Source organism: Euleptes europaea, chromosome 12, assembly GCF_029931775.1.
Source record: "Euleptes europaea isolate rEulEur1 chromosome 12, rEulEur1.hap1, whole genome shotgun sequence".
NCBI classification, from domain to species: Eukaryota; Metazoa; Chordata; class Lepidosauria; order Squamata; family Sphaerodactylidae; genus Euleptes; species Euleptes europaea.
Genome location: NC_079323.1, coordinates 54,656,511 through 54,669,597, shown reverse-complemented (window position 1 = coordinate 54,669,597; position 13,087 = coordinate 54,656,511).

Here is a 13,087-nt window from a genome sequence, read left to right as displayed (position 1 = left end):
GGAGTGAGAAGTTATACTGGTTTTGAAAAGAGACAGAAGAAGAAAATGTTCCAAGTCAGTCAATGGTGGGGGCCTCAGTGCCTTTCATTTTCCCTTCTCTTGCTATGTGGCTGGGCAGTGATGGATGAAGAGATGGAAAAGGCTGAGTGGCAGTTGGTCCCAGCAGGTGATAGAACAAGCTTCCCTTTCTTCCAGCCAGATTGTCAGATTTTCTGCACTGGGCTTTTGCTCCAGCTTGGCTTCTTAACTGCATTGATTTTTCCTATCCCTTCCACACAGTTTTGCTTCTGGTCATTGCTCTCCCATTTCCCCCATCTTTTTAAGACCATGGTGGTCTGAAAAAAATACGGGAAAAACTAAAAGAAAAAAAAAAACCCTGTGTGAGCAACACTACTATTCGTAAGGAAGGGGGGGGGGGCACAATACAGTCAAGAGGCCAAACTGGAGCAAAAACCAGGTGTGGAAAAGCCCTGTGGCTACTTGAAAGTTATCAACAAAGTGGAAATAGGATTGCTGGTAGGGTTGCCAGGTCCCTCTTCATTACTGGTGGGAGGTTTTTGGGATGGAGCCTGAGGAAGGCGTGGTTTGGGGAGGGGAAGGACTTCAATGCAATAGAGACCAATTGCCAAAGTGGTCATTTTCTCCAGATGAACTGATCTCTATCGACTGGAGATCAGTTGTAATAGCAGATCTCCAGCTAGTACATGGAGGTTAACCAAACCAAAAACAATAGTGCTGTAGAGAGAGGCACTGAGAAAATGAACAGCACAAAGGCTCAATGAACTATTGTATAGTATTCATTAATGTAAACAACACTCCTACTAATATTTTAGGCTGAAGAAGCCCTTCTCAAAACATGTTGAGGATATCTAGATCGCACATTCCAGTTTTCCTGATTTTCCTCCACACCCTGGACATTGCATCCTACTTACCGGCGTTGAGAACTCGTCCCAAGTCTGGCCACCTGCTGACTCCTTGGGAGTTTCCATGCAGGAACTTCGTTGGCTCTGCTTCTGATTATTTCTCTTCCATTCCGGACTGTGGACTTTCGCAGTAATCGGGGTTGCGTGATTGTTTGTTGATTTGTGTCATTGCACACTTTTGGGTGTCTTGTTATTTGTGTTAGTATTGGTCTATTAGTAGGAGTGTTGTTTACATTAATGAAATATATATATAGGTTGGCAACCCTAGTTGCTGGTGTCTCAGGATTGGAAGCCCAGTTAGAAAATATTTGAACCTCACTCCAGAAGTTTCAAGGCGCACTGCCATAAAGATGCCAAAATCATGGAGGACATTTCAGGGGCATGAAAAGCACAGTGGGGGGTGCCTGAAGTAGCTACATACAGTGATAGAATATGCAGACAGAGAAGACACTCTTGATCGCACTGTTTCCCCTTAAAAACAGTATTTTCAATAATAAAAAGTCCTCTGTAACACAGAATCATCATATGACTATTTCTTCATATACATTATCTGAATATATATGATCAAAGCTATTACCATATCCTGAGGGGGGGGGGCTCACTTTTTACATTGGCTATTAAAATGCTGCTGAACAAAACCAATTATTTCCACTACTGAACTTGCAGAAACGAAAGATGCTCTTATTGCATTGCCAGCCCTTTGTTGCAACCTTCTGAGCACAGTTCCTGCATCATGAACTCAGCTTGATTTTCCTTGCTTTTTATATGCTTGAAGCTTGAATGAGAAAGGCCGAGAGATGGGCTGTTAAGCACTGTCATTTTGCTATTTGTATGTCATAATAAAATTGACTTTAGACATATTTCTCTTGGATGGTGCTGCCCTCCAAAGCATTTAAAGAGCACATCTTCAGATGAAATATAGCATAAGAAAGGGAATAGCACCCCGGCAATAACTGCTGGATTTACCATCTGTCAAATACATAGAGATAATGGGACTTTATTGCTAATGCAGGCTCTGGCCTTAGTTTGTGTTTTTATGTATGTCAAAAAACCTCTTTGTAAAAGTAGATATTCACTGGGCTTCGCATAGTCTAGCACTAGGCTGTCAAACATAAGACCTTGTCAAGTTTCTTGGTTGACTACAATGCTCTGCACAAATTCTTGAACCATCTCCAAGACTAGAAAACTGATGCTTACTCAGCACTGGTTGGTACACACGCCAGCATCTGCCTATCCCATTGTTAATTAGTAGATACAGTCCAGATTGGAAGTCATGTTAGTCCATAGCAACAAAATAAACAGGAGTCCAGTAGCACCTTGAAGACTAACAGCTAGGGATGCCAATCTCCAGGTACTAGCTGGGGATCTCCTACTATTACAACTGATCTCCAGCTGACAGAGATCAGTTCACCCGGAGAAAATGGCCACTTTGGCAATTGGACTCTATGGCATTGAAGTCCCTCCCCTCCCCAAACCTCGCCCTCCTTAGGCTCTACTCCAAAAATCTCTAGGTATTTCCCAACCTGGAGCTGGCAACCCTACTAACAGCATTTATTTCAGCATAAGCTTTCATAAACCAGCGCTAACCATCAGATGCATGAAGTGTTTGTTCATCCCTTAGGCAGATGCATTTATACTAATAACTGCAAGTAACAGAAGTTGGAAGAGATGTTACCATGATAGGCCAGTTTAAAAAATATCCAACTAATAGAATAATTTAACTAGCAGTGTAGGTGTGGAAAATAGAGACCAGAGTGCACTGCATTAAAATGGAAGAGACCAGAAAGTAGAATTTGCAACATGCCTGTATTTGCAGGAAGGGTGAGTGTAGAATCAGGGTAGTGGCTTGTGGCCAGTGGTGATTTCAATAACAAAGACATTTAGGATGTCAGGAGTGGAGAGAAAGCTGTAGCATGTGTCTTAGATGGTGGGGAAACTGGGAACTGCAGAGTTTTTAGGACTAGGGAAGACAAATTATTGGGGCAATGATCAAGACCGGATAATAAGGGCATTATTACAACTATTGGACACTTCAAACTGGTGAACTTTTTGTAAGAACAATTTTAGAATGGGCATCTGCAGGGCAGTGAGTTTGGCTTGCAACAGATCGGAGGCTGATGTCCCTAGTCTAGCAGGACTCTGCCTGTTTCGTAGCCTTCTCATGGCAAGTTTATGATCCAGTAAACTCACTGTGTGCTGGTTCTGACTCGCATGAAAAAGACATTCTCTAAAGGGATGCCAATCAGTGTAGTGAATGTAATATTTAGACCAATTTTAAAATAGAACAAGTCTTAAAGTTCACATTAGTGACCTTCTTCCAAGTGTATGACAATAGATGAGATCTATATCACCAATGCAGTAATTTGGAGCTGAATACAGCATTATGTGAGACTGAAGTAGTTGTTTCCTCCAAACTGAAACAGTAAGAAAAATTCTCTCTAGAAGCTCAGGTTCCAGGAATTACCCTGGAGCCTGTTTTGGCTGCCTGGGCTGGGGAGGGAGGTGAGGAGGCTTCTCAGAGCGGGCAGACACCCGTTCTCGCATGGATGAACATTCGGCCCAACAATCAGCTGTTGGGCTGGCCTCACACCTCCTACCTAACGGACCAGCCATTAGGCTGGCCCGGTGGAAAGTGCTTTTGCTGGGAAGCAGACAGGAGGGAGGGCTTCACTCTGCTCCGCTTCCTTTGCATACATTGGGGCCAGTCTCGCCGTGTCTGTCATCCTGCCTTTGGTGTTTTCCCGCTCTCCCTCCCCTGTGTTGGTTATTGTTAATTGAATTTTTATGTTGTTTGTTTATTTGTTACGGCCAATGGCCAGCATATTTTTATGTTGTTAAGCAGTGTTAGCATGGGACTGGTTCAGTTTTGAGAAAGGCGGCTTGTGTGCCCCCTTTTGTCATATCGGGGATCCCAATAAGGGATTTTGGAAGAGGCTTGGGTAGGACACGCCCAGCACAGGGGAGATCCAGTTGCCTCCTTCCAAGTGGTGGGGAAACAACCTAGTGGCTCATGCCCAGGTAAATCCCAGGACCGCCATCCCAGGTGTCTCCCAGCAGGCTTGCTGGGAGTGGTGTGGTGCCATCGACTGCAGTGGTGTGGTGCTATTGGTCAATGTTCCTGAACCAGTTACCATGCTACGCCAATTCATCTTCAACTGTTGCCAATAAACTTGGCCATTTCATGCAAAAGATTGATTCCAGTTATTGTATGGGTATTAATGTGCTGGGGTTGTCTAGCCTCCCCTCATACCTTATTTGGCCTTAGGCTGGCAAGAATATATAATGGGCATCATCTTCTTTGACTTAGTATGATAGGCCTGTAACATGAACAAACTCTTCAGAAGTCTGAAGAAAGCAGAGAACACAAGGGAAATTTATTTTGCCTTTACCATCACACAGAACTTTCATAAACGTAAGGACTATTTCAATAAGAAGTCAAGTGGCTTCCTTTGTTCTTTGGGGAAATGGGAACCTCTTCTTCATTGCACCGGGAATCTTTCTATATTTGGACTCAGGACCGCCCTCTGAGACCTGTGCGCTTTAATCATTCACTGTTATCCTTATGATAGAAAGTGGCCTAGTGCAAAGCACTTTTTAAAAACTGCTAGTGTGAAACTCATAATGGTGTTACAACACTAAATGTAATTGACAGTGTTATAATTGCTTTTACATACATGTGAACACATTCCAGATCTCACAATCTATAATTTAGTGGTAATCTAATTATCATCAATCCACCTTTATGAATCAAGGAATTTCTCATTTGCCATCACATTGCCATTAGATTCGAATAAGACATTGAGAAAGCATGAGAGCCAGAAGATTCAGCAGAGAAAGGTATTAAACTGTGTGATCTATTAGTCTTTAAATGTGAATATTTGGATGGTGAGGGCTTAGGGTTGCCACATCCCTCTTCGCCACCGGCAGGAGGTTTTGGAGTGGAGTCTGAGGAGGGTGTGTTTTGGGGAGGGACTTCAATGCCATAGAGCCCAATTGCCAAAGCGGCCATTTTCTCCAAGTGATCTCTGTCGGCTGGAGATACTGTGTTCAGTTTTGGCCTCCACAATTTAAGAAGGATGTTGACAAGTTGGAGCTTGTCCAGAGGAGGGTGACCAGAATGGTCAAAGGTCTGGAATCTATGCCCTATGAGGAGAGACTTAGGGAGTTGGGTTTGTTTAGTCTGGAGAAGAGAAGGTTAAGGGATGACATGATAGCCATGTTTAAATATTTGAAGGGATGCCATGTCAATGAGGGAACTAGCTTGTTCTCTGTTGCTTCAGAGACTAGGACACGGAGTAATGGATTTAAACTAAGAGAAAAGCGATTCCACCTAAACATCAGGAAGAACTTTCTGATGGTGAGGGCTGTTCGACGGTGGAATGCACTGCCTCGGAGGGTGGTGGAGTCCCCGTCTTTGGAGGTCTTTAAGCAGAGGCTGGATGGCCATCTGTTGGGAGTGCTTTGATTGTGGGTTCCTGCATGGCAAGGGGTTGGACTCGATGGCCCTTTGTCGAGCACAGCTTGTCTGGAATTCAGAAGTTCACCTGGTAGCAACTTCACGCAGTTCTGCTATGTACAGTTTATTTACAATATTTACACAGAGTCTTTTAGCAGTTAACAGTCGCTGCTCAGACTAACAGGACAATCTTACATTCAATGCCTGGACTTATATATACATTCATGACCAATCACATTTCACCTGAGATGAGTCATTCTGGAAATCCCCACTTCTGGCTGTACAAACTAGCTCAGACCAGCATAATCACATGACTCAGCTGTCAATCTGATCAGTATGATCTATTTAACAAACTGCAGACTAGCTAAACTTAGACATATGGTCTCTTCCAACCTTGGGAACTTGTGGAGATCAGTTGTAATAGCAGGAGGTCTCCAGCTAGTACCTGGAGGTTGGCAACCCTATGAGGACTAGGTGCATTTTAATGCATCTCATTTTCTTTTCTACTGTGTTTTAACCTTAAGTATACGTTGGGTGTTGTAAATTGATTATTTGGTGTTGTATTATGTATTATTGTTATGGTTAAGCTCAAGACCTTTGGTCAAAGGAGCTAGTAAATAAATGGAATGGCATCTCATTTTAATAGATATCAGAATTTGTTCACATTGTAATGGGGCCTACATTGGCTTTCCATTGAAAATCTGATTTCTCCACCTACCCCTTACTGCTGCAGTCCAAAATGTTCCCTGAATCACTGCTCCTGAGGTACAGGGCACTGTCAGAAATAGCAGGAAGAAGGACTCTGAGTTTTGCTGCAGGACAGGGGAATTGGCAAAAATTCCCTCTCCCCTTGGGCACAAGGAATTATCAGTAGGATCCACCCAATTGTCAAATTATTAATAGTACTGTATATTTGCCTCTTTCATATGTAGCATAAAATCAGTAATACGTATTTGTTGGACATGTTAAAAATTGCTTTTCCATCCATTGTATTAATAAAAACAAGAAATCAATAAAAGGTACATAGCTAAAGTATAAGAGAGGAATACACTTGAAGATATTCTTTCAAAATACCACAGAAAATTTAACCATTTTGGCATCTGAGATATATTGTTAGCTGGAGGAACTGAAACTAAGTGAGTATTCTTAGCAGATCAATTTTATCCTTACACAAAACAGGAATATTACACAAAAGAGAAAAAATAACATTTTTTTTCAAAGTAAGACCATGGCAAAAAATTATTTCAGCCATCCACAGACACGTTAAGCTAAAATATGTGGGTTTAAACAGACATCAAAAGAATGAAAAGGGACAAAAGGAACAAAATTGGTTGAAATCCCATTATCGATTTTCACATTGGCTGAAATCCAACTGAGTCTAATTGGGTTGGAGGTTCCAGTCATAAAAAGCCTGCATTTAATTAGTACATAACATTATGGAACACCATTACCAAGAAAACAAAGGGTCTTGCAGCATCTTAAAAAATTATTGTGGCTTATCATTTCATGAACCAGAGCCCACTTTGATAGATTCAGGAAGTATCAGAAAACTCATCTGATGTTCTAATAGCAAAATCAGCCAAATCTTTGGATACTTAAATCTGGTGACTGGAGTTGTGAACAGGCAAGACCGATCTTTCTACAAACCTGAAAAGAGCCCCAGGTTTGCAGAAAAGTCTGAAATCTTAAAAAAAAAAAAACATACAATAGATTGGGGAGTTTAAGAAAATCTGAAAATGATATTTGGAATGCCTGTAGCTTTAAGCAATGGATTCCCTCAGTGGTTGTTGCTAGGCAACCAGATTGCAGGCTTCAGTTTCTGTCAGTAAAAGCAAGGGGGAGGTGGGCAGAGCCCTTTCCAGGCCTGTTTTGGCCTTTGAGGGAGGACTCCCTGGGGCAAGGCCTGGCAAGGTTTGCCAGGTGCAGGTTAGGAAATTCCTGGAGATTTTGTGGTGGAGGAGAGCAGGGTTTGGTCAGGGAAGAGGCCTCAGCAGGGTATAATGCAGTAGACGCCACCCTCCAAAGCAGACATTTTCTCCAGGAGAGCTCTGTCATCTGTAATTCTGTTGTAATTTTGAGGGATTTCCAGGAACCACCTGGAGGGTGGCAACCCTAGTCCTTGCAGTAAGCTCTGGGTGACTTGATACCACCTGACTTGCATGACTCAACTAAGTCTGGCCGCTTGCTACTGGTCAACAGCAGCCACCCTATGAAAGCCAGTGCAGTGTAGCAATTAGAACTTCAGAGCAGGGTCTGTGAGACCCAGGTTCAAATCCCCATCTTGCTGTGGAAGCTCACAGGGTGATTTTGGACCGGTTACATACTTTCAGCCTAACCTACTTCACAGGGTTGTTGTGTGGATAAGAAGGAGGAGGAGAGACTAATGAAGGCTGCTTTGGTCCCCACTGTGGAGAAATACTGTAGTTTTCCAAGGTGGAAGGTGTAGTGGGGGAGGAGATGGAAAGTTTAAGACAGAGGAGCAGATAAAGGTAGGTTGGCTGTTGGGTGGGAAGGAGATAGGGTTGCCAGCTCCAGGTTGGGAAATTCCTGGAGATCTGGGGGTGGAACCTGGGGAGAGTGGGGTTTGAGGAGGGGAGGGATCTCAGAAGGGGATAATGCCATAGATTCCACCCCACAAAGCAACCATTTCTTCTAGGGGTACTAATGTTGCCAGCCTCCAGGTGAGGGCTGGAGATCACCTGGAATTACAGCTGATCTCCAAATGACAGAGATCAGTCCATTGTTGCTGGTGGTAGCTCCTAGAAGTTTTAAAGTAGACTGTCTGGTAGCACCCATAGAAATTCATTCCCAGGTGTTGTAATAGGGAAGGACAATAACTAATGAAACTCTGTACATTCTTGATGAAGTACTGGAGAGGCTCAGCTGAGAGCTATAGAACATGACGACAAGTTGTTAGTACAGAGGTTAGTTGGTTTTCAATTTTAAGGGATGTTTATATGCCGATTGATACACACAGCGATATCCAGAAAACGAATCTGCTATGTGGACAGGTCCAGATTCATGTTGAGATGAAGGATAATGAAGCCCCTCTGAAATTTCTCAAGAGCCTCCTTCAATGAAGGTGTCACCTTCGAAACAACAGTGCAACCGTGGCAGGAACTAATTTGCTGAAACAGCAAAAATCAATGACCTTGTGGCATGGAATGTTTAAAATAAATGTTTTCCATGTCTCAGATCCTACATACAAGTATCATGTCCATGTGTGCCCCCTTTGAAATCACACCTTTGTAGCAGTGTATTGTGAGAGTACTGAAACTCTTATTGTCCAGTTCGGGGGGAAATGAAGGCAAAGTATGTCCTTTGACTTCAGTTATGGAAGTTGTCTATTGCTAATTCTTACGTGAAAATAGCCTTGCACCTCTGAGTGATTTCAATGGAAATGTGTGATGAACATTTCTTGAACTCCGATGGTTTCATACTGGTCAAGATTGTAAATCTGATCAGATTGCTCACAGCAAGTGCTTTATTTATGCTCCTGCAAAATTGTTAAATGAGGTGCTGATGTCTAACGCTTACCATAAACCAAGCTCAAATGTCAAATCCATTCCAGCTGCCAGGGAGTGGACTCCTGCTGCTTGATGACAGATTATACTACACTCTCTTGAGTTCCACGGAATTAAAAGCTTCCCCCCCCCCCCCGCAATCCAAACGCACCTGGCTATTCCAAAAAATGATGATTTCAGTGTGTGAAACCAAGAGAAACTTTGATTTGGCACAGCAGCAGCTTTTTTGATACACAGAGGAAGTTGCTACTTTACCACCACAAATGGTGAAGTCCCTTGTACAAACTCACACAGATTGGTTTAACTTTTGCATTTAATGTCCAGCCGTTGGGTCAGGTCCATGTGTTTGTGCCCAAGCTTTTGGGGTAGAATAAAAGTTACAAGAGAACCAGATTTTCTGTTTATGGGACAGGTGGCACTGGACATTTCTATCTCAAATGAGATGATAAAAGTGTGCGATGAGTTACTGATTGCTTTACATTTGGTTTACTTCTTACTGTGTGCCGCTCCCCCCCCCCAAAAAAAAAATCTTATCCCTTCAGCATTTATATTTGGAGAAAACGTTAAAGCCTGGGAGATTTCATAAACACAAAGAAAATTTACTTACTTGCTTATGAGAATTTCCAAGAAAACTAACAACATGCAAAAATGGGGTAATATCTGACCTTCTAACACCCTCTTCCTCGTTCTCCTCTCCTGAGAATACCTGAAAGGTGGTAGGGAAGGTTGCATTTGTGTGAGAAGGCTCACCTCACTTGACCCCTCTGCCTTTCTGCTATACGGGGAAGTATGCCACCACTTAAGCTCTGCCCTTTCTTTCACTATCTGCAACTTGAGGGGCGCACAGAGGTTATATGGGTGTGCATGTGCACTGTTTCATACTCCCTGTTCCTTGGCCAGCTAACTGACTTAGCCAAGTCAGGAGTTTCAGATCTAAATGTGAACAAGCAGCCAGATACCCTGGGTTAGACCTCTGAGCGCAGTCTGAGACCTTTAGAAGGAAAAGGATCCTTATTTACTAAAATACAATCTCAATTCACTAGAGCACAAGATCTCTGGAAGCACTGTACCAAAACACTACGGGACTAAGAAAAGAAAGAAAAACATGAGACTAAGTTGTACAAGTCTTGGTGTTGCCTTGTCATTCCCTGCAGTGAAATGGACACAAACCTACTGGAAGTTTGAAACAGAGGCTGGTCAAGGCAGACTTTACTCAGTTTCTACCCCTGTTCCTTGGTTTGTGGCTTGCACACATTGGCCGTTTATGCTTGGTATTTAGCAGCACATTCCAGGCTGAAGTGCCCCACAGTGATGTCACTGTGAAGCCAGTGCATACCCACTCCGCATTTCTTAAGCGCCCCTTTAAAGCAAACTTTTGTATTTGCTCCGCCCCTGCATTGAAGCATTCACTGAAGAAGCATGCAGAATCCCAGCCGCGCTTAGCTATGCAAACGACTATTGCTAATGGCTATGCAAACGAAGGAGCAGGCGAGTGGGGGGTGGAATTTGTTTGACTATCGGGACCATGAATAGTCATTTTAAGGGTCGGATTTAAAAAATCAGCATTGAGCGAGGAGCAGAATCGACCCTGCGTAAATGGCCATTCTTATAGTGTGTCACACATTTTATTCCCTTCCTCTTCCAGTGGGGAGGGTTTCACTTTGACCCATCCTGACATGGGATTTGAGTCCCCACCTGTGCTGCCTTGTACTTTTCTCCAATCAAATTGAGGCACACATCCCCAAATCTTTTATGGCCCAACTCAGGATATCCAAATAGCCATCTATCTTGCTCTTTCCTGGCAGATGGGCCAATGGTCATCTTCCTCTTGCGTGTTTGTCTCCATAAAGGAGAACTCTTCTCCTTTGCCTGAAATCTAAGAAGTTTATTGCTTTGTTACCAGGAAAAGATGTTTTCTCTGAGCTCAGCTTTTCTTAGGGTTGCCAATCTCCAGATAATAACTGGAGATCTTCTGCCATTACAACTCATCTGCAGCCGATAGAGATCAGTTCACCTGGAGAAAATGGCTGCTTTGGCAATTGGACTCTATGGCATTGAAGTCCCTCCCCTCTCCAAACCCTGCCCTCCTGAGGCTCTGTCCCAAAAACCTCCTGCCAGTAGCAAAGAGGGACCTAGCAACCCTAGGTCTTCCAGAGGGTTACTTAAGGTATCCTCCATTCCCTCATCACAGCAATATCAAGTTTAGAATATCTCTGTGTTTGAATTAATAAACAGGATGGTCGTTAGCTAGCAGCCCAAAATATTGAAATGCTGGGGCTCTAACATTGAAGATTTGGTCTTCTGAATCCAGCAATCTATTAATCTCTCCTTTATCTCTGTCTATATTCCCTCAGTCCTGTTACCCAGTTGACTCCTAATTGGGGTTATTAGCTCTCGCCTTGCTTTTGAATCAAGCATTGGTTATTGGCACTCATTTAGCCATGCATATCTGGCACTGGGCCCATTCCAATTTATGCCTGCTAGAAAGCTGAAAATTTATGAGACCCAGAATAAACGTATATTTTACTTTGTGTGCAGTTTTAAAGATGTCTAGTTTTTTTCCTGTTCTGGCTTTGACATTCCTAGCATTGGGTATATCTGTATTTGATCTCAGGTGTTCAGTAGAAAGCCCATTACTTCATCTCATTCCCAGTTATCCCAAACACTGCTTGGCAGCAGAGTATATACCCCCATGTGGCAGTATTCCCCATTAATATGCAAGGGTGTGAAAGTTAGACAATGAAGAAAACTGTCATGAAGAAAATAGATTTCTTTGAAATGTGGTGTTGGAGGAGAGTTTTACGGATACCATGTTCCGCCAAAAAGACAAATAAGTGGGTTCTAGACCCATTCAAGCTCGAAATCTCCATGGAAGCTAAAAGACAATAATGCTGGGAAAAGTGGAAGGCAGCAGGAAAAGAGGAAAACTCAACACAAGATGGTTTGACCCAATAAAGGAATCCATGGCTTTCAGTTTGCAAGACCTGAGCAAGGCTGTTAATGATAGGATGTTTTGGAGATCATTATAGGATGTTTTGGAGGCCTATAGTTGAGGGCAGCCGTGGATACAACATCTGCTGGCCTCCCTATTCCCCCCTCCTGTATTATTTGTTGGAATCCATCTGAGGGGGTGGCCTGCCTGTCACTCAGCCAAGTTGGTAGAACTGGAGCACCATCTTGAGATTTGCTTGGTTTTAGCTAAAATTTTATTGTTTTAAATTTTTATGGCTGATATACATTTTTATGATGTGACCCGTCCTGAGTCTAGCCTCAGCCGGGGAGGGTGGGCAAGAAATCGAGTAAATAAATAGATAAATTCATAGGGTCACCATAAATCAAAAGTGATTTGACAGCACATAACACATACACAACACACATACTTCTCTATTGCCTCTTTCAGTGATGAAAATGAAAATATAAATTTTCTGCATTACTTTTATTTTGTTACCATCTCACTTGGGAGTACTTTAGTTTTTGTTGGTTTTGTTTTTGCTATTTGTTCTATTTTTAAATAGATTTTGGCAAATGCTCTTACAGATTGTACAGAGCTCCAGGTCTTCTTCTCTATCAAATTGACTGTAGAAGCTAGATATATTTTATCAACTGCTGTAATTGATGCACATAAATAAACTTTTCATATGCATCCATATAGAAAGAATATGACTAAACTTCAATTCATGTAAAATTGGACTACATCATTCATCTAACATTTTCTGTATCTCCTACACTAATAGAGACACTTCTGTGCCAGTGCTGGTTAAGGATTCATTTTTCAGAAAAGTTGTCAGGAGGAAATTAAAAAGGGGCTTTTCTAAAGGTTAGTTAATTACAGGCAGTAAATTCTGTTCTGCCGATGCAGGCTCCCAAATGATTTAATTTTCAAATAAAGCATACCAAGCTAGTAAATTAAAGCTTACCCATTGTTTTCAATGTTAAATTACCAATTAAATTAAAGGTGACAGAACTTGAAAGGGAGCCTTCATAAGCTTTGATCTGTTTGCATTTAAAATGTGTACTATACTCCTCCTGCTCCGACCTGGATGGCTCTGGCTAGCCCAATCTTGTCAGATCTCAGGTCAGCCCTGGTTAGTATTTGGATGGGAGACCACCAAGGAATGCCAGGGTTGCTATGCAGAGGCAGGCAAAGGCAAACTGTGTGTGTGTAAAGTGCCTTCAAGTCGCAG